The 23,065-nt window shown below is 42.9% G+C and overlaps 1 protein-coding gene across 2 annotated transcripts in view; it reads left to right on the forward strand.

The window, feature by feature from the left end:
- Positions 1-5,481: 5,481 nt before the first annotated feature.
- LOC135527658 (monocarboxylate transporter 1-like) overlaps positions 5,482-23,065 on the forward strand; it is a 43,159-nt gene continuing 25,575 nt past the window's right edge. Inside the window, exon 1 of one of the 2 annotated variants that reach the window (XM_064956140.1) lies at positions 5,482-5,581. The gene's annotated coding sequence lies outside the window, so the exon portion shown is untranslated. Of the gene's footprint in view, positions 5,582-11,570; positions 11,710-23,065 lie in introns of those variants that run through there. The other variant, XM_064956141.1, reaches the window with a different exon arrangement.

Consider the following 23,065-nt stretch of genomic DNA (forward strand, 5'->3'; position numbering starts at 1 on the left):
TTACAAGAGCAATTAGGACTAAGTGCCTTGTTCAAGAACACATCGACAGATTTTTCACCGAGTCAGCTCAGGGATTCGCACCAGTAACCATTCGGGTAATTTCCCCATGCTTATAACTGCTAGGCTACCTATCCTTGCTTTCAAGTAAGCTAGGCCTACTGTATCCTTTGGTTACTTTCCATTCTTTGCTGCTGCTTAATATCCTTTACAGCAGGTCTCAACTCCATTCAGCCACAGGTACATTTCTTCCTTGAGTGGATTGGTCAGGGGCTGCAACATAACTACAAATCATTTGTAGACTGCAAATTGACAGCCAGAAGCCCAAACAGACATAATATGTGACCGACCGGAACTACAAAATTGTATATCATACACTCCATTTGAGTAACATTAGGAAAGTACTTCTGCTTTGAAAGTTGATAAACCTGTAAACTCACTTTTGAGAAAAGGACCTTTGAATGTTTTGGTACCTACTGGAGAGCTGTACTTTGTCTTCACCCATTCAGCATTGTTCACACCCTCTTAAGCCTTAGGTACTGCTTGATCTGTAGCAGCGGCCTAAAATACGGAGTCAGGTGTTGTTGCCAGCCATAGCTTTCCACCAGCATCGTACCATCCTCCAGGCCAACCAGCTGTGGGATGTTGACCCCTGTCACAGTGCTGTCCTTCACAACACCAGCAATCTCAGTCAAAGTGTTCACTCTGGTCTTTCTGAAGCGCTGCTTGATGAGGCCGAAGCACCAGTCAGGGGGTAAACTTGGTGTGGCAAGTTTGTGTAGGAGTCCAGACTGTGTAGGAGCATGGTCCGCCAGGCACAATACCAGAGCACAAAATTGTTCTTGTTTTGGCCACTGCAGTTATCACAATTCAGGTCCACACGTGTTTCCCCAACTTCATATTTAGTGAAGAAATGGTGCATGTACAGTTGAAGTCAGAAGTTTACATACACTTAGGTTGGAGTCATTAAAACTAGTTTTTCAACCACTCCACAAATTTCTTGTTAACAAACTATCATTTTGGCAAGGCGGTTAGGTCATCTACTTTGTGCATGACACAAGTCATTTTTCCAACAATTGTTTACAGACAGATTATTTCACAATTCCAGTGAGTCAGAAGTTTACATACACTAAGTTGACTGTGCCTTTAAACAGCTTGGAAAATTCCAGAAAATTATGTCATGGCTGTAGAAGCAAAGCAGTTGTAGAAGCACTGTGGCTAGGGAAAACTCCCTAGAAAGGCCAGAACCTAGGAAGAAACTTGGAAAGGAACCAGGCTATGAGGGGTGGCCAGTCCTCTTCTGGCTGTGCCGGGTGGAGATTATAAACCTAGAGAGTAACCAGGCTATGAGGGGTGGAGATTATAAACCTAGAGAGGAACCAGGCTATGAGGGGTGGAGATTATAAACCTAGAGAGGAACCAGGCTATGAGGGGTGGAGATTATAAACCTAGAGAGGAACCAGGCTATGTGGTGTGGCCAGTCCTCTTCTGGCTGTGCCGGGTGGAGATTATAACAGAACATGGCCAAGACGTTCAAATGTGCATAGATGTTCATGTGTTTATGCTTTACATACCAAGTGTTGTCATTGATTCCTTGTAGAGACGTCACATGTTTGCTTTTGTTACGAGATGTCAGCAGCTTTTCACCAAAGTGTTTGTGTCCTGGGTGGCGTCCTGGTAACACTATTACATTATCCTCTGTGTGGTTGTTGATGAAGTTCACCACTTGCTGCAAGTCCTCTTGCTTCAGGTGTAACCTGTGCTTGCTTGGGCCACCATTCTCCTTGTATGACTGCTGAGGAGAGTCAGGTGTGTTCTACTGATGCTGAAAGACAAATTCCAGATAAAAATAATTTAGCATTATTATAGATGTGAAATGGCATTCTGAGATAACATCACTACACAGAGTTCATACATGTAATGTTAGCTAACCTGCCAGCCATCAAACTTCAAGCTTTTAGTTTGCACAGGTTGCTTGGCCCGTTGTGTCAAGTCACTCTGGTTCCCACTGACTGTGTGCAATGCCATAAGAATCATCAGATCTTTCTCCCTCTCTGTCACGGAGGCAATGGTTGCCCTTAGTTTGAAGATGTAATCCATAGACATGGTTTATACAACAGCCTTCTGTGTTTTCTTTTCGACTCAATCTGCATTTGCAAACTCCAGAATTCTATTCATCTCCTTATCATACTTTGCTTCTACCAGACATTCCACTGATTTCAAAACTCGGTTAACTTCTTCCGTGACAACAACACTGTTGATCACCGTTTCTTCCCCATCACTGTCATCAGAAGACTCTACATTGAAAATGTAAAAAAAAAAAAAAATCTAAATCTGGGATTTCCTCATCGTCTGATTAATTTTCAGAGTCAGCATGGCACGGTCGTCCTCCAGAAAGTCGTCCATCACAACTTTTCCCGCTGACCTTTGAACTTTGTCGATAGCGCCTGATAAATTCAGGGCAACAATGTATTTAGAGCAGTAGCAACATATTTGTAGTTCTCCATTATATATATCCATTATATAAACGTTATAAGTTTTGAAAAAACTGCAGTAGAAAAACTGCAGCATAACGAGCAGCTCATTTTATAGACACAAGATGCTACACAGCACACCGTTTGAGCCCATCCCGTCCCCTTCCAGACGTAATATTTGTTTTACTGGGCTGTTTCTGCGAAGCATATACAATTGTTTTATACATCATCTTAGCGAACACTATTCATATCAAAAGTGCACATGACTGTGCTCTTTCATGTCCCTCACACAGACCTAGACGCTCTCAACCTGGCATGAAAAAATAATTAAAGTATTTGGCAATATCAGTTGGTATTGTGATGAATGAGCCATCTGATTCAATAAATGATGGAGCTAAGTTTTCCCTTTTCCAAAAAATGTATTGAAGGTCCCCCAAAGCTTTTTACTGTCATTCTTTATGTAATTTATCTTTGTTTCATGGTCTAGTTTTTTATATTTTTTATTCAGTTTAGTCACATGATTTCTCAATTTGCAATATGTTTGACAATCGGTTGTGCAGCCAGACTTATTTGCCATTCTTTTAGCCTCATCCCTCTCAACCATACCATTTTTTAATTACTCATCAATCCACGGGGATTCAACCATTTTTACAGTTATTTTCTTAATGGGTGCATGCTTATTAGTAACTTGAATAAGCAGTTTCAAAAATGTGTCAAGTGCAGCGTCTGTTTGCTCCTCATTAAACACCACAGACCAGCAGCGTCCGGTTGCTCCTCATTACACACCACAGACCAGCAGCGTCTGGTTGCTCCTCATTACACACCACAGACCAGCAGCGTCTGTTTGCTCATCATTAAACACCACAGACCAGCAGCGTCTGGTTGCTCCTCATTACACACCACAGACCAGCAGCGTCTGGTTGCTCCTCATTACACACCACAGACCAGCAGCGTCTGGTTGCTCCTCATTACACACCACAGACCAGCAGTGTCTGGTTGCTCCTCATTATTCACCACAGACCAGCAGCATCTGGTTGCTCCTCGTTACACACCACAGACCAGCAGCGTCTGGTTGCTCCTCATTACACACCACAGACCAGCAGCATCTGGTTGCTCCTCATTACTCACCACAGACCAGCAGCATCTGGTTGCTCCTCATTACTCACCACAGACCAGCAGCATCTGGTTGCTCCTCATTACACACCACAGACCAGCAGCATCTGGTTGCTCCTCATTACACACCACAGACCAGCAGCATCTGGTTGCTCCTCATTACACACCACAGACCAGCAGCATCTGGTTGCTCCTCATTACTCACCACAGACCAGCAGTGTCTGGTTGCTCCTCATTACACACCACAGACCAGCAGCATCTGGTTGCTCCTCATTACACACCACAGACCAGCAGCATCTGGTTGCTCCTCATTACACACCACAGACCAGCAGCATCTGGTTGCTCCTCATTACTCACCACAGACCAGCAGTGTCTGGTTGCTCCTCATTACACACCACAGACCAGCAGCATCTGGTTGCTCCTCATTACACACCACAGACCAGCAGCATCTGGTTGCTCCTCATTACACACCACAGACCAGCAGCATCTGGTTGCTCCTCATTACTCACCACAGACCAGCAGCATCTGGTTGCTCCTCATTACTCACCACAGACCAGCAGTGTCTGGTTGCTCCTCATTACACACCACAGACCAGCAGCATCTGGTTGCTCCTCATTACACACCACAGACCAGCAGCGTCTGGTTGCTCCTCATTACACACCACAGACCAGCAGTGTCTGGTTGCTCCTCATTACACACCACAGACCAGGAGCGTCTGGTTGCTCCTCGTTACTCACCACAGACCAGCAGCGTCTGGTTGCTCCTCATTACACACCACAGACCAGCAGCGTCTGGTTGCTCCTCATTACTCACCACAGACCAGCAAATATTCTTTACATCATCAACATATGAATCACTACAACACGTATTGGTTGACCTCTTATACACTGTATTAGGCCCAGCCTTTGGAACTTTGGTTTTCCTAGATACTACTATATTGTGATCACTACATCCAATTGATCTGGATACTGCTTTCAAGCTCATTTCTGCAGCATTAATCAAGATGTGATCAATACATGTTGATGATTTCATTCCTGTGCTGTTTGTAACTACCCTGGTAGGTTGACTGATAACCTGAACCAGGTTACAGGCACTGGTTACAGTTTGAATCTTTGTCTTGAGTGGGCAGCTTGATTAAAGCCAGTCAATATTTAAATCACCCAGAAAATATGCCTCTATGTTGATATCACATCCTGCAATATGAGCTACGACATTAATATTTGTGTAAACTCTTCAAAGTTGTTCTGTGGGTGACACTGAGTAGACTGATGCACCATTTCATTGGTCCACAATCCACAGGTAAGGCTGTACAGTGAAATATTAGTGTGCTCCCAAAGCAGTTCTGAAGTCTAACACATCCACAGTGCGAGTTCAACTGATTTATACTTTTTTGGCCAAATTAATAATGGTATTTTCTTGAATTTATATAACATTCCAACCATGTTAAGCATTATCTAGTCAAAATATGGCATGATTCCATTATTTATATAAATTTGCATCACTTTCAAATGGGGACTTTTATTTAGAAGGCGAAACGCAAATTCCACTCGTGGCTAATTCTTATTGTGCCTATTTTCACTTTGGTGCTCAATGCTGTTTCTGTTCCGAACAAGCTCTAGCCATAGAAAATGGTAGAGGCCTCACGTGGCCAAACGGCTTTTCAGCCTGGGCAGCGCAATTGGGGGCTTCCACCATTTTTTATGTCGTCAACTGGGTGGGACTTCCAACTTCATTGGCTGATCGCTCCTGGTGACCCGGTTGAAGTCATGTCCAACAGGGTCATCAGGAGGGATCTGTTAATCAAGAAGAAGAAAATGTACTACTTCAAAATGGAGATTGTCGAAAAAAAGACAGATCACAGACGCTATAGTGGCACAGACACAAAGAGGAGTCCTCTATTTATGTCTATGGCTCGACTCTGCTGTAGTTCAGTTGGCAAGTGCAGCCAGGACACACAGACCAATTCCTGGACAAGAGAGACTTGACTGAGTTTTATGGTGAGTTTTTATATCAAAAGGTAAATGTATATTCATGTAACCGTTGTGTGTTTTAAACCGAAGTCAGGGTTTTAGCTGTTTTGGACAAAGTTAAGTACTTTAGCCAAGTTTCGTCACTATCCAGGCCATTAAACGTTAGCGCTATGGGGGCTACACGGCTGGATAATCAAGTCCAGATGCTAATTAGCTAGCTGGATATTTAGCTTTTGGGCAGCTAGCAGCAGAAGAGGGTCTCTCTTCACATAACGGCACAGTTAACTAGCTACACTGATGAATGGATATATAGGGATCCATCTTTTGTAGGTAGATGAGTTGCTTTTACCGGTCAGTGCGTTATCTGGTTGACAGGGTTTATGGTAGAAATCCATCTTTAGCACGTTGGGGGCGATTAAACAACGGAGACCTCATTCAATGAAGGGAAGCGCAGTTAGCGGTGACCATTGGGGCATGCAAGAGACCAAAGTTGTGGAAAGCTGAACTTTTGCATACTCCGCGACATCGCGTTGCGATTGACCAATCAAAGGTCACTAGTTTCCAGCCCCTACTGGATGGTTTTTTGCATACCTAGTACCGACACGAGGGCGAAGCTAGAGTGGCCATCCATATAGCGTGGATGACTTCTGTTCGGTTCAGATGGAACAGCTCAGTTTCTGCGCAAAATACAAAGATTGGGAGGGAAGACACTGTCCTGATTTATTTGTGGTTCCATTAGTAACTCTTTGAATTAGAGACTGTTGTGTCGTTTTGACTGTTCAGGGTCCATTTGTCCAGTTTTTTGTACAACAATGAGTCTCACGTGCAGCACGTCGTCAGTGTTGAAGCAGCCGAGCTGAATCACATGATGGGGAAGACGAGCGCTTTGTGCGCTGCCACTGGGCCGCCACTGTCGCAACAACAACTTGAAAGGAGAGGTGGCTGGCTGGCGCTTCTAACAGTGATAGGATGTCTAATAGATTTAGATGAATACATTTTCTGTCTGCTCTCTCCCTGTATGTCTCTCTTACTGAACAAAAATATAAATGCACCAATTTCAAAGATTTTGAAGTTAGTTCGTATAAGGAACCAGTCAATTGAAATACGTTAATTAGGCCCGAATCTATGTATTACACATGATTGGGCAGGGGTGCAGTGAGCTGGGGAGACCGCCCCAGGCAATCAAAATGAGTTTTCCCTCACAAAAGGGCTTTATTACAGACAGAAATACTCCTCAGACGATCCTGCAGGTGAAGAAGTCGGATGTGGAGGTCCTGGGCAGGCATTGTTAGACAAGTTCTTTGGTTGTTCATCAAAGCACAGTAAAATAGACTATGTACCACTGCTCTGTGGCTGCATCTGAAACACACCAGTGACCAACATTAACTTCTTTTCCTTATTGGCCTGGTCGAGCCCGAAAATGTATTGTCCCGAAAATAATTTATCCTGGCCCGGACATGGTGTAGTTCTTAAATGCATTGGGGTCATTCAGGGACCACACACTGAGTATACCTTCTAAGACAAACATTCCCAAAGAGAGCTGGACATGGCACACTATAAACAGTAGCCAGTAAATTGCTTGTATGTTCACTTTTGAAGGTTTACTATTGTAAATCACTTTCCCTAAAATGAGCTCAGGAAGTAGGTTGATGGGCACTTGTTTTTTGCTCTGGACAGCTTGTGTGTGCTGTGTGTAGGCATTGACTGATGTACTGCTGGAGAAGCTGTGACTGGCGGAACGTGGTGGTCAAATACAAATAGCATGACATTTAGGCGTGTAGTCTTCAATGGTGTACTGCCACAGAGCAGGTAGGTAAATGTTGAATTGGAATGCAAAAATGCGCTGAAAATTTACTGGCCCGGTCGGGGACAAGATCTACTCGCCGATCACATGTTTTTACAGGCCCTGGACTAGTGGGCCGTTGTTAATGTTGGACCCTGCTCGTAAAAGAAAATTAATGAATGTGCCAGAACAATAGGCTAAGTGGATTTCATTGCCAAGATTGTGCAAAGCTGTCATCAAGGCGAAGGCTGACTGCTTTAAAGAATCTCAAATATAAAACACTTTTTTTGGTTACTACATGATTCCATATGTGTTATTTTGTAGTTTAGATGTCTTCACTATTATTATACAATGTAGAAAATAGTAAAAAATTAAGAAAAACCCTGGAATGAGTAGGCTAATCCAAACTTGACTGGGATTTTTTTTTTTTTATGTACAAAAAATGTTTATAAACCTGTTTTCGCTTTGCCATTGGAGTATTGTGTGTAGACTGATGAGGGGGACAAACAATTTAATCAATTTTAGAATAATGCTGTAACATTACAAAATGTGGAAAAAGAGAAGGGGTCTGAATACTTTCCGAAGGCACTGTACCCACTATAAGAAGAATGGATAATGATATGGATTGGCCCTACAATCCCATAATGCATTAACTGAGGCTATAACAAAGCAGAAGTTAAAATCATGTTGCATGGATATCAAATGAAATAAAATGTTATTTGTCACATGCTTTTTAAACAGCAGGTGTAGACCAACAGTGAAATGCTTACTGACAGGCCCTTCCCAACAATGCAGAGAGAGAAAAAGTATTTTCAAGTTTTCATAACAATCGGAAATCGGTATTTTTGGGCGCTGATTTTGCTGAATATTTTTATTTTTTTACACCTTTTATTTAACTAGGCAAGTCAGTTAAGAACACATTCTTATTTTCAATGACGGCCTAGGAACAGTGGGTGGGTTAACTGCCTTGTTCAGGGGCAGAATGACAGATTTTCACCTTGTCAGCTCGGGGGATCCAATCTTGCAACCGTACAGTTAACTCGTCCAACGCTCTAACCACCTGCCTCACGAGGAGCCTGCCTGTTACGCGAATGCAGTAAGCCAAAAAAACTGAGTTTGAATGTATTTGGCTAAGGTGTATGTAAACTTCTGACTTCATTTGTATGTACACAGGGTACCAGTACTGGGTCAGTGATAACGAGGCTATGTATACGGGGTACCAGTACTGGGTCAGTGGTAACTAGACTATATAGACAGGGTGCCAGTACTGGGTCAATGTGCAGGAGTACGAGGTAGGGATAAAGTGACTAGGCAACAGGATAGATGATAAACAGTAACTGCAACGTATGTGATGAGTCAAGAGTTGATGCAGAAAGGGTCAATGCAGATAGTGGAGGCAAGCTGTTGGTCAACTATTTATCAGTCTTATGGCTTGGGGGTAGAAGCTGTTCAGGGTCCTGTTGGTTCCAGACTTAGTGCATTATGGATTTTTAGTAGTGGTAGGGGTTAAAAAATATTATGAAGTACCTTGTATTATTCTTGTATAGTTTAAAGTATTTAATGTTGGCTTATTAAATCTAGAATTTAGCAAACATATTTTTGAATTATTTTCAAATTGAAACAGACCGAACTTTTAATATAAATCGGTGTCTTTTCAGCAAAATGTGAGTGGCAGAGTGACTTGATTACTGGAACATTTTATTGTTCTGGATGCAAATGAAAAATGGTACTTGGGTCAGTTTTACGAACATGCAGTAGCCTAACTTCTATTTGTGATTTGGGAGTTGTGGCATCCCAGTGGACGACTAGAATGCATATTAGAGGCTGGTTAGGAGACACCACTAGAGACGAGTGGGCGACCGATTTTTTTTAATTTTTTTTTATTTTATTTTTTTTATTGGCATTGACAATTAATTAGGGTCGATTTCAAGGTTTCATAACAATCAGTAATCTGCATTTTTGGACACTGATTATGGCCGATTACATTGCACTTCACGGGGAGACTGCATGGCAGGCTGACAACCTGTTACGTGAGTGCAGCAAGGGGCCAAGGTTAGTTGCTAGCTAGCATTAAACTTAACTTGTAAAATACCATCTTAACATTATCACTAGTTAACTACACATAGTTGACAATATTACCAACTTGTCCTGTGTTGTAAATAATCAATGCGGTGCCTGTTAATTTATCATCAAATCACAGCCTCCTTCGCCAGATGGGGGATGATTTAACTTCTTGGCGCACCCATCCCGTTAGCGGGATCATTTTCGTCAACATCCGCCGAATTGCAGAGCACCAAATTCAATTTAAATTACTAAAAATATTTAATTTTCATTATATCACAAGTGCAATATAGCAAAACACAGTTTAGCTTGTTAATCCACCTGGCGTGTCAGATTTCAAAAAAGCTTTACAGCGAAAGCAAACCAAGCGTTTATGTGAGGATCTCTGTCTCATCAGACAAAACATTACAAACAGCTAGCAACAAAGTAGATTGGTCATGACAGTCAGAAAATAAATACAATTAATCGCTTACCTTTGATATTCGGATGTTTGCACTCACGAGACTCCCAGTTCCACAATAAATGTTCCTTCTGTTCGATAGATTATTTTTATATCCAAAAACCTCCATTTGGTTGGCGCGTTTTGTTCAGAAATCCACAGGCTCGTGCAGGTCATGACGGGCAGTCAACTTCCAAATAGTATCCGTAAAGTTTGTAGAAACATGTCAAGTGTTTTTTTTTTAATAATCAATCCTCAGGTTGTTTTTACAAAAAATAATCTATAATATTTCAACCGGACCGTAGCTTTTTCAATAGGAGAGAGAAAATGTCTGCACCAAGCTGTTACGCATGCAAAACTCTGCTGGCACCCAGCCATCCACTGACGCGATGTGATCGCTCTCGCTCATTTTTCAGAATAAAATCCTGAAACTGTCTAAAGACTGTTCACACCATGTCAAAGCCATAGGGAAAGGAATCTGGTTGATATACCTTTTAAATGGAGGGAAGGCATGCAATGGAACAAGGAGCTTTCAAAATAAGAGGCACTTCCTGGTTGGATTTTCCTCAGGTTTTCGCCTGCAATATCAGTTCTCACTCACAGACAATATTTTGACAATTTGAGACTTTAGAGTTTTCTATCCTAATCTGACAATTGTATGCATGTTCTAGCTTCTGGGCCTGAGAAATAGGCAGTTTCATTTGGGTTTGTTTTTCATCCAAACATCAAAATCCTGCCCCCTACACACGCATTTGCGGGACAAAAGCACTGTCGTTGCATCAATGTACCTAACCATAAACATCAATGCATTTCTGAAAATCGATACACAAGTGTATTTAAAAAAACAACTTTATATTTAGTTAAAATAAGTAAAAACAAGTAGCCTAGTGGTTAGAGCGTTGGACTAGTAACCAGCCGGTTGCAAGCTTGAGTCCCCGAGCTGACAAGGTAAAAAATGTTGTTCTTCCCCTGAACAGGCAGTTAACCGATTGTTCCTAGGCCGTCATTGAAAATAAGAACAAATTCTTAACTGACTTGCCTAGTTAAATAAAGGTAAAATAAATACATTTTAACTAGGGAAATTTTCACTTTGCGTTCTGTATAAGCAGAGTCCAGGTATATGCAGCATTTTGGGCCTCCTGGCTCGTTGCAAACTGTGTGAAAACCATTTCTCAACTGCTTTGGGATAGGGGGCGGTATTTTGACATCCGGATGTTAAGCACGCCCAAAGTAAACTGCCTGCTACTAAGGCCCAGAAGCTAGGATATGCATATAATTAGATTAGATTTGGATAAACTCTAAATTTTCTAAAACTGTTAAAATAATGTCTGTTAGTATAACAGAACTAAAATGGTAGATGAAACCCCTACCACTTTCAATTGCTGGCACTTTTATAATAGGGCGACATCATGCCCGATTGCATTTCCTAGGGCTTCCACTAGATGTCAAGTCTTTAGGAAGAGTTTCAGGCTGTTTTTTTTTTTAAATGAGCCAGAAATTGTAGTTTGTCTAGGTGGCTCCCATTTTGGCTGTAGTGTTTTCCAAGCGCGTGAATGAGTGTGCGTTCTTTGGTATTTTTCTCCGGTAAAGACAATAACGATTCTCCGTCTTAAATTTGATTGTTTATTTGCGTATTAGGGTACCTAAGGTTTGATTATAAACATTGATTGACTTGTTTGGATAAGTTTATTGGTAACTTTTGGGATTAATTTTGTATGCATTTTGAAGGAGGGAAGCCGAGTGGGTCATTGACTGAAGCTCGCCAGCTAAACTGAGTTTTTATGGATATAAAGAAGGACATTATCGAACTAAAGGACCATTTGTAATGTAACTCGGACCCTTTGGAGTGCCAACAGAAGAAGATCTTTAAAGGTGAGGCATATATTATATCGCTATTTCTGACTTGTCGCAACTCCCTTGTTGAAAATGATTTGTTATGCATTTGTGTGGTGGGCGCTGTCCTCAGATAATCGCATAGTTTGCTTTCGCCGTAAAGCCTTTTTGAAATCTGACACGGCGGCTGGATTAACAACAAGTTAAGCTTTATTTTGATATATTGCACTTGTCATGTCATGAAAGTTTAATATTTATAGTAATTTAATTTGAATTTGGCGCTCTGCAATTTCACCTGAATTTTTCGAAAAGGGATGCTAGCGTCCCACTGATCTTCAAGAATGAACAAAGACCGTAATTCATTTGCTAGAATTTTATGTAATTATGACATAAAATTGAAGGTTGTGCAATGTAAAAGCAATATTTAGCTTTAGGATTGCCACCCGTTAGATAAAATACGAAACGGTTCCGTATTTCACTGAAAGAATAAACATTTTGTTTTCTAAATGATAGTTCCCAGATTTGACCATATTGATGACCTAAGGCTCGTATTACTGTGTGTTTATTATAATTAAGTATATGATTTGATAGCGCAGTCTGACTGAGCGGTGGTAGGCAGGAGCAGGCTCGTAAGCATTCATTCATACAGCACTTTCTTGCGTTTGCCAGCAGCACTTCGCAATGCTTGAAGCACAGCACTGTTCATGACTTCAAGCCTATCAACTCCCGAGATTAGGCTGCCAATACTATAGTGCCTATAAGAACATTAATCGTCAAAAGGTATATGAAATACAAATGGTATAGAGAGACAGACTCCTATAATAACTACAACCAATATTCCCAGTTAAGAAGTTTTAGACTCATGTTAAAAGGAACCACCAGCTTTCATATGTTCTCATGTTCTGAGCAGGAATTTAAACTGACTTGTCAGCTTTTTTTTACATTGCACATATTGCACACTTACTTTCTTCTCCAACACTGTTTTTGCATTATTTAAACCAAATTGAACATTATTGATTTGAGACTAAATTGATTTTTGTTTTTAAGTTATAATACTGAATGAACACTTTTTTTTAAAAATTGTCATTATTACAAATATAATCGGCATTGTCTTTTTTGGTCCTCCAATAATCGGTTTCGGTCTTACAAAATCATAATCGGTCGACCTACAATGCATATACCACCACACTTGCCATTTGAGTAGTCTTAGCCTAATTTAGACATAGAAACTGCCATATTCAATTGACCTTACTAAACCTGCCTGCCCTTAGCGTTATTACTGTGAAGCGTAGACATTCTATTTTCTACCCAGATTGCGAAAACATTTGCATGTTGATTTAATGCGCATTGGTTTCAATGCATTGGTTTCAATTAAGTATTTGGTCAATAACAAAAGTTTCCCAATACTTTGTTGTATACCCTTTGTTGGCAATGACAGAGGTCAAACGTTTTCTGTAAGTCTTCACAAGGTTTTCACACACTTGCTGGTATTTTGGCGATAATTTGCAAATAAATTCATTAAAAATCCTACACTGTTATTTTCTGGATTTTTTTTCTTCATTTTGTCTGTCATAGTTGAAGTGTACCTATGATGGGAATTACAGGCCTCATCTTTTTAAGTGGGAGAACTTTCCTTTTTGCCCCACTTTATATTCACCATAGTGAAGGAGTAGGCTCAGGTTTTCTGGGTCTCTTTTTGGTTGGACAGGATTCTCAATTTCTTTCTTAGGTTTTTGCATTTTTCATCAAACCAATTGTCACTGTTGGTAATTTTCTTAAGTTGTCTGCTTGAAATGTTTAGATTTGATAGGGAAGCTGAGAGGTCAAATATACTGTTAAGATTTTCTACTGCCAAGTTTACACCTTCACTGTTACAGTGGAACGTTTTACCCAGGAAATTGTCTAAGAGTGTGTTGTTGCCTAATTGTGTTTTGGTAGATTTCTACACTACTTTCCTTCAGTCTAAAGCATTTCTTAATATTGTGCAGTTCATTTGGCTTTGCCTCATGGTTGAGTATTGCTCTGTTCAAGTAGACTGTGATTTTGCTGTGGTCTGATAGGGTTGGGCTGACTGAACGCTCTGAGAGACTTTGGGTTGAGCTCAGTGATAAAGTAATCTACAGTACTACTGCCAAGCTATAGGTGTACCTACCATAGAGCTATAGGTGTACCTACCATAGTCTCCTTGAAGCCTAACATTGATTATGTACAGACCCAGCGTGCGACAGACCTGCAGGAGTTGTGACCTGTTTTTGTTGGTTGTTTTGTCATAGTTGTGCCTCGGGGGGCATATGGGGGAGGGAATGTTGTCACCTCCAGGTTGGTGTTTGTCCCCCTGTGTGCTGAGGGTGTCAGGTTCTTGTCCGGTTCTGGCATTTAGGTCACAGACTAGTACATGTCCCTGGGCCTGGAAATGGTTGATCTCCCCCTCTAGGATGAAGAATCTGTCATTGTTAAAGTTTGATTCAATTGGGGGGGATATAGTTTTATGTCTCTCCCCTCTCTCTCGGTCTCTCCCCTCTCTCTCTGTCTCTCTGAAGGCATTCAGTTTCTCTTCAGCAGGTCTGTTCCTATTCTAAGTTGCCCTATAGTAACAGTGTAGGGTTGCTAACAGCAGTTCTGTTCCTCTTCTAAGTCAGAGACTCATCAACAGTTATTACATGAGGAAGTGATACATTCTCTCCCAGTCAACATCTCAGCCCAACCCTGGTCCTCCTCTAGTTCAGTGTTTCCCAACCCTGGTCCTCCAGTACCCCCGACAGTACACAGTTTTGTTGTAACCAGGGTTGGGAAACACTGATGTAGATTATACTGGAGGACCAGGGTTGAAAAACCAATCAATCAAATGTATTTATATAGCCCTTCTTACATCAGCTGATGTCACAAAGTGTTGTACAGAAACCCAGCCTGAAACCCCAAACAGCAAGCAATGCAGGTGTAGAAGCATGGTGGCTAGGAAAAACTCCCTAGAAAGGCCAGAACCTAGGAAGAAACCAAGAGGAACCAGGCTACGAGGGGTGGCCAGTCCTCTTCTGGCTGTGCCGGGTGGAGATAACAGAACATGGCCAAGATAATCAAATATTCATAGATGACCAGCAGGGTCTAATAATAATAATCACTGTGGTTGTCGAGGGTGCAACAGGTCAGCACCTCAGGAGTAAATATAATGATTGGCTATGAAAAGCCAACTGACAAGTATCTCTACCGGTCCTGCTGTCTCTAGAGAGTTGAAAACAGCAGGTCTGGGACAGGTAGCACGTCTGGTGATTAGGTCAAGGTTCCATAGCCGCATGCAGAACAGTTGAAACTGGAGCAGCAGCACGGCCAGGTGGACTGGGGACAGCAAGGAGTCATGTCAGGTAGTCCTGAGGCATGGTTGTAGGGCTCAGGTCTTCAGAGAGAGAGAGAGAATTAGAGCAAGCATACTTAAATTCACACAGGACACCGGATAAGACAGGAGAAATACTATACGATATAACAGGCTGACCCTAGCCCCCCGACACACAAACTACTGCAGTATAAATAATGGAGGCTGAGACAGGAGGAGTTGAAGCACTGATCTAGATTAAACTGGAGGACCGGGGTTTGGAAACACTGATCTAGATTATACTGGGGTTGGGAAACACTGATCTAGATTATACTGGAGGACTGGGGTTGGGAAACACTGATCTAGATTACACTGTAGTCAGGACACTCCACATCTGTCTAAAGGACTCTTTATTCTATATTGTGTCCTTTTGACCAGGTACAGGTAGCCATTGTAGAGTGGTTGGTTCAGTCAGCAGGTATGGTGTGTGTTGTCATGTCAGTTTGATGAATAGTGATTCCTGTATAATTTGTTTAATCTGGTCCCCAGACTGCATAAAGCTCAGAAGGCTCCATTTGTGGTGTTGATTCTTCCTGGTCAGGACACAGACCGGAGACTCCAGACCTCTAAGACTGTGGCATAATGTTCTAGCACTCAGCACAGTATTAGGACTGTTAGACGAGACAGAGAAGAGATGAAACCTTGTTTAGTCTAATAGTGGATCACACGGAAAAGAGAGGAAACCTTGTTTTTAGTTGCTTAGTCTTTAGAATCAACCTATCAACCCTCAGGTCTTTTTAAAGGCTGCTAGCATTATTGTTTGACCACAAAGAAAGAGAGACCCAGTCTAGTGCCCTGCGGTTCACCAGTCGAGTGCCCTGCGGTTCACCAGTCGAGAGCCCTGCGGTTCACCAGTCGAGTGCCCTGCGGTTCACCAGTCGAGTGCCCTGCGGTTCACCAGTCGAGTGCCCTGCGGTTCACCAGTCGAGTGCCCTGCGGTTCACCAGTCGAGTGCCCTGCGGTTCACCAGTCGAGTGCCCTGCGGTTCACCAGTCGAGTGCCCTGCGGTTCACCAGTCGAGTGCCCTGCGGTTCACCAGTCGAGTGCCCTGCGGTTCACCAGTCGAGTGCCCTGCGGTTCACCAGTCGAGTGCCCTGCGGTTCACCAGTCGAGTGCCAACGGAGTTCTTAAAGAGAGGAAGGCAAAGCAGTGTGTTTGCGTGTTGTAGAAAGTGAGACAGCAGTGTCATTAGTGTGTGTCAAATCAATTAAAATAAAATTGTTTTTGTCATGTGCTTCGTAAACAACCAGGTGTATACTAACGGCGAAATGCTTACTTACAGAGATAAATAATAACACAATGAGTAACGATAACTAGGCTATATACACAGGGTACCAGTACTGGGTCAGTGGTAACTAGGCTATATACACAGGGTACCAGTACTGGGTCAGTGGTAACCAGGCTGTGTACTGGGTCAGTGGTAGCTAGGCTGCGTACTGGGGTCAGTGGTAGCTAGGCTGCGTACTGGGGTCAGTGGTAGCTAGGCTGCGTACTGGGGTCAGTGGTAGCTAGGCTGCGTACTGGGGTCAGTGGTAGCTAGGCTGCGTACTGGGGTCAGTGGTAGCTAGGCTGCGTACTGGGGTCAGTGGTAGCTAGGCTGCGTACTGGGGTCAGTGGTAGCTAGGCTGCGTACTGGGGTCAGTGGTAGCTAGGCTGCGTACTGGGGTCAGTGGTAGCTAGGCTGCGTACTGGGGTCAGTGGTAGCTAGGCTGCGTACTGGGGTCAGTGGTAGCCAGGCTGCGTACTGGGGTCAGTGGTAGCCAGGCTGCGTACTGGGGTCAGTGGTAGCCAGGCTGCGTACTGGGGTCAGTGGTAGCCAGGCTGCGTACTGGGGTCAGTGGTAGCCAGGCTGCGTACTGGGGTCAGTGGTAGCCAGGCTGCGTACTGGGGTCAGTGGTAGCCAGGCTGCGTACTGGGGTCAGTGGTAGCCAGGCTGCGTACTGGGGTCAGTGGTAGCCAGGCTGCGTACTGGGGTCAGTGGTAGCCAGGCTGCGTACTGGGGTCAGTGGTAGCCAGGCTGCGTACTGGGGTCAGTGGTAGCCAGGCTGCGTACGGGGTCAATGTGCAGGAGTGCGAGGTAGTTGAGTAGATATGTACATATAGGTAGGGATAAAGTGACTAGGCAACAGGATAGATGATAAACAGTAACTGCAGTGTATGTGATGAGTCAAGAGTTGGTGCAGAAAGGGTCAATGCAGATAGTGGAGGCAAGCTGTTGGTCAACTATTTATCAGTCTTATGGCTTGGGGGTAGAAGCTGTCCTGTTGGTTTCAGACTTGGTGCATCGATACCACTTACCATGTGGTAGCAGAGAGAAAGGTGTGACTTGGGTGGCTGGAGTCTTTGACCCTTTTTAGAACTTTCCTCTTACACCGCCTGGTATAGAGGTCCTGGATGGCAGGAAGCTCTCGACCTGCTCCACTACAGCCCCGTTGATGTGAATGGGGGTGTTTTCGGTCTTCGATTTCTTGTAGTCCACGATAAGATCCTTTGTCTTGCCCACGTTGAGGGAAAGGTAGTTGTCCTGGCACCAAACTGCCAGGTCAATGACCTACTTGTAGGCTGTCTCGTCATCGGTGATCAGGCCTACAACCGTCTTGTCGTCAGCAAACTTAATGATGGTGTTGGAGTCATGGCGGCCACGCAGTCTTGGGTGAAGAGGGTGTACAGCAGGGGACTGAGCATACTCTCACATAGCTGTGTCTTTTGTATAGTTAGAAAAGGGCAGTGTGGAGTGCAATAGAGATTGCATCATCTGTTGGGGCGGTATGGGGATTGAAGCGGGTCCAGGATGTCTGGGATGACGGTGTTGTCAGCCATGACCAGCCTTTCAGAGCATTTCATGGCTACAGATGGTCAGAGCAATTCATGGCTACAGATGGTCAGATGCTCTGAGTACGTGTCCTGGTATTTCGTCTGGGCCTTTGTGTGTTTTAGATCATGAGGTATTAGTGTAATGTCATGTCAGACTCTGGTGTGGTTAACCAGTTACCAGACTGACAGGGTAATGATTACAGAGAGACATGGCTGTTTACACCTGGTACTAGTGGTTCAGGTTACAGGGCAGTGTTCATTTTGGCAGCTATTTTAGATTTAGTTTTGGTCTTAAAATACATTTTTACATTTGAGTCATTTTGTCCTTTAGTTTAGGACAAAGTTTGTCCTAGTTTTAGTCAGCCATTTGAGTCACATAGTCTGTCCATTTCTCTCTAACTTCCATTTGGTGCAGCCTTGTCCAACCAGGCCGACTGTCCCCTTGCATACCTTAGCTGGCAACATTGATATTGTGGCAGATTATAACCAGTGCCAGCCATAATTAACCATATACCATAAAGCCTTGGCTTGAGGTTAAACAATTTACTGATCTGATTTTTCTCCCCATCATAACCGTCAAGAGGGTAAATAAGTGGTTACCTTGAAAAGGGGAGTATTACTATACCACTAATATATTCAACAATTAGCATTCATTTTTCATATTGGAGAAAAGCACTGCAACTCACATGTATTGACCGCTAGAGACCGTAACACAGAATAGCAGCGCCAGTGGCTAAATGGAGCTTCTCATGAAATCAAAGCAAAAATATCCTACATGAGGTAGGAGAGAGTGATCATTTTATAGTTTCTAGTTGGGGTTAGTTATTACAAAACATTGACAAGAGACAGCAGCTCAGTCAGATCATGTAACTGAGGGAGGTAATCCATTAGGGGGAGTGTATGAGTGCACACTTAGGAAGAAGGGTCGAGAATCGGACCGCATTCATTCCTCCCTCCCTGTCCTTCTGGTCCCTGTCCTTCTGGTCCCTGCCCTTCCCTTTCCTGTCCTTCCCGGCCCCTGTTCCTTCCCGGCCCCTGTTCCTTCCCGGCCCCTGTTCCTTCCCGGCCCCTGTTCCTTCCCGGCCCCTGTTCCTTCCCGGCCCCTGTTCCTTCCCGGTCCCTGTTCTTAATATTTTGTACACTGTGTATGTTGCCCTAAGAGTTTCATAGTTGGTATAATTGTATTCCAGATGATTTACAGTTGTAATGACTGCCAAAGGTACTTCCACCACATCCTCCAGTGATTTTCTAACGTTTCTTGTTGCAAAGCCATATCCCAAGTATAAATACAGTAACGCACACACTAATGGGTCAAAACAGTCTAATAGCAAAATAGTGCCAAACTGCCAAGGAGTAGGGCTTGGTCGGATGGCAATTCATGATGTCATCCCCCCCTTGCTTGAGGAACAATATAAAACAAAAGAGATAAGGCCCACCCCATTGACATACCTGGACTACCTATTGTTAAAGGGGAATTTCACCCTGGGCGAATCTGGGCTTGTTTTCATCATGTCCGAGGCATTTCTAGGACAGTGAGATGTGTTTCACACAATGCCCAGGAGGGAGGAAGAAAGGTCTGGGCGTCGCGCGCTGAATGACGACTTTCGGTGTATTGATGGGGTCTGAACGACGACTTCCGGTGTATTGATGGGGTCTGTGAATAAATGTAGTCCTGCTTTGTGGCGTTTTGCGATGGCTCTGTTACACCAGATAATCAGTCACAAGCATTTCGCTACATCTGCTGAATATTTGTATGTGACCAATAAAATGTGATTTTTGTGATACTGACCACACTATACGTTTTTGTGCGTGTAGATGTGGTTATCCTTGTCCGATAGAGCCTTTGGATGTCGTTCAGCAACGTTCCGATCAGCAGATTCATTGCTAATTATATAAGCTGACACATTTCCCCCCCTGTCTCTACAACCCATGTGGGGCGGTGCTTCGTGCTCTGGCCCCGTCCTTCCCCCAAGGCAGGCAGACACAAGTTATAACATTACAACCAGCCGCCTAAATCTAGGTTTACCAGCAAATGTTAGCACATGACCGGCGTTGGCTAGCTAGTTAGCCTGGCGCCTGTAAACAGGTTAATATGCGTCAGGCCTCCTGTTTGTAACTTGTTAGGGATCATGTAACATTAGCTAAATAGTTTTACTAGCTAAATATAACATAATTGACAAGGGTTGACATTGGTTATGATTATGATAGATTTATTTTAAAATCACTCAATTATAGGCATGACGAAAAATAGGATTCTTAACAGATGCAACTAACAATTATTGGCTATCCAACAAGCTAGCTAGCTAAGTTTACTAACTAACATTGAGTAGAAACTATAATACAACAATTTAAATGTTTGAAAATCTCTAAAACGTAATATCTGGTTTTGCTATAAATATATTTGCCTAAGCGAGCATGTGAAACATGGCTGTTGCTAGATACTGGTACATTTGTACGGTCTGGTCGCTGTGCAAAGTTTGAGATTTATGCCATATTTCTGTCAATTAGGGTAAATATTGTTCTATACACGTAATCTCTGCCTATGTGCATGTTCAAACTGTACAATGTGTTAAAGACAATGCCGTGTGGTGCCTGGGCTTCTTCCTGGAGTAAATGATTGGAGAGAAACATTCCTTTACCGGCATGTGTCATTGTAGTAGAACTGTAACTCATGGACCGTATCCCTCTCGATGGATTAGACATTATGCTGGATTTCAAGCAGAAGATGACTCGAGGACCTGAATGGCAGTTTGATCTTGACAATACTCCGCCTACAGTTGTTCTCTGAACTCACTATGTTTCTTTGGGATTTCATCATGACCACCTCATCTGCTGATCACCAATTCTCTTAGCTACAGACTGTTACAAAAATCTTTGGTTAAGTCACATTATCTGTTAATGTGATTTAACCAAAGATTTTTAGTATTCTACTGGGAGTTCCAGGATAGGTACTGTTGGGTCTAGCACAGAATTTGACCAACCTTAGCTTGGCGACGCGGTCTTCGTCCTCGATTCGTGAATCCAACTCTCATAAAATATCTGTCCAGTTGCAGTGCGTCAGTTTGAATTTAGAAAAAGCTCAGTTATTAAAATATATACTTTTTTTCTCCATGAAGTAATCCAAGTGTGGGAAGTAGAGGTGCTGAGGGTGCTGTAGCACCCCCTGAAAAAAATCCTAATAAAAAATAATAATATACACGCCACTATCTGTTTCATTGCATAGATCGTACATGCATTGGATTGTAGAACTGGTGCGGTAAAATAATCCAGTCCAGTTGATTTGAATTAGTGTAGGCTAATCCAAACGTAGTTTATGACTATGTAAATGGAGATAAGGCTAAAACATGGTGGTTTAGTAGACCTACCACAGATCTGACTGGTGGTGGTTTACTAGACCTACCACAGATCTGACTGGTGGTGGTTTACTAGACCTACCACAGATCTGACTGGTGGTGGTTTAGTAGACCTTCCACAGATCTGACTGGTGGTGGTTTAGTAGACCTACCACAGATCTGACTGGTGGTGGTGTACTGCTATTTGTTTAGGTCAGGGTGCGCAACCAAATATGTCAGTGATGTCGTCATTTCCTCAAAGTTTGTACCGACGGATATAGCCTATTGAATTACAGGGCTCTCCAACCCTGTTCCTGGAGAGATACCCTCCTGTAAGGGTTTCACTCCAACCCCATTTGTAACCAACCCCATCCATTTTATAATCCAGCTAATTATTAGAATCAGGTGTGCTAGATTAGTGTTGGAATGCAAACCCTACAGGATGGTAGCTCTCCAGGAACAGGGTTGGAGAGCCCTGTTATAAAATATGCATAAAATGGATTCTCCAATTGCAATGTCTGCCTATGCCCACACATTTTGTCTCAAGAAAATGTTATATTTTTAATACCCTCAAACACCAAGTTACGCAAACCTCATTTCAAAATAGTCCATCACTGTCAATGGTGAATGCCAATTCTTGAAATGTTACTGGTGAAACTGCATGCCAATCATTTGGTCTCAGTTTCATGGGAATATCTTATGCATTTCCATCTTGTTGAATGACTGTTTAGAACAGATGGTAATAAACTATTAGCCTTTCTTGGGAAGAGCACACTTGGCCCAGCATCGTCCGGGTGTGGCCGCGGTAGGCCGTCATTGTAAATAAGAATTTGTTCTAACCTCTTGATACTCCCCATCCCAGATCCGGGATCGTGAATAAAGCCTCAGGCTCATTAGCATAACGCAACGTTAACGATTTCTGAAAATCGCAAATAAAATGAAAATAATGCGTAAGCTCTCAAGCTTAGCCTTTTCTTAACAACACTGTCATCTCAGATTTTCAAAATATGCTTTTGAACCATAGCAAATCTATCATTTGTGTAAGAGTATTGCAAGCTAGCTTAGCATTTTGCGTAGCATTTAGCACGCAACATTTTCACAAAAACCAGATAACCAAATAAATAAAATCATTTACCTTTGAAGAGCTTCGGATGTTTTCAATGAGGAGACTCAGTTACATAGCAAATGTTCAGTTTTTCCTGAAAGAATCTTTGTGTAGGAGAAATCGCTCCGTTTTGTACATCACATTTGGCTACCGAAACGAACCGAAAATTCAGTCACCAAAACGTCAAACTTTTTCCAAATTAACTCCATAATATCGACCGAAACATGGCAAACGTTGTTTAGAATCAATCCTCAAGGTGTTTTTTCACATCTCTTCATTGATATGCCGTTCATGGAAGCCTGCTTTCCCCTCAGAATCGCATGGAAAAATACCAGCAGCTGAAAATGACGCACCAATTTCGACGGAGGACACCGGGCGGACACCTGGAAAATGTAGTCTCTTATGGTCAATCATCCAATGATATGCCTACAAATACGTCACAATGCTGCAGACACCTTGGGGAAACGACAGAAAGGGCAGGCTCATTCCTCTCGCATTCACAGCCATATAAGGAAACAATGGAAAACGGAGCCTCAAAAATCCTGCTGATTTCCTGGTTGCCGTTTCATCTTGGTTTTGCCTGTAGCTCCCGTTCTAGGGTACCCACAGACAATATCTTTGCAGTTCTGGAAAATTCAGAGTTTTCTTTCCAAAGCTATCAATTATATGCATGGTCGAGCATCTTTTTGTGACAGAATATCTTGTTTAAAACGGGAACGTTTTTCATCCAAAAATGAAATTGCGCCCCCAGAGTTTCAAGAGGTTATTAACTGACTT

Source organism: Oncorhynchus masou, chromosome 33 (genome assembly GCF_036934945.1).
Source record: "Oncorhynchus masou masou isolate Uvic2021 chromosome 33, UVic_Omas_1.1, whole genome shotgun sequence".
Taxonomy (NCBI): Eukaryota; Metazoa; Chordata; class Actinopteri; order Salmoniformes; family Salmonidae; genus Oncorhynchus; species Oncorhynchus masou.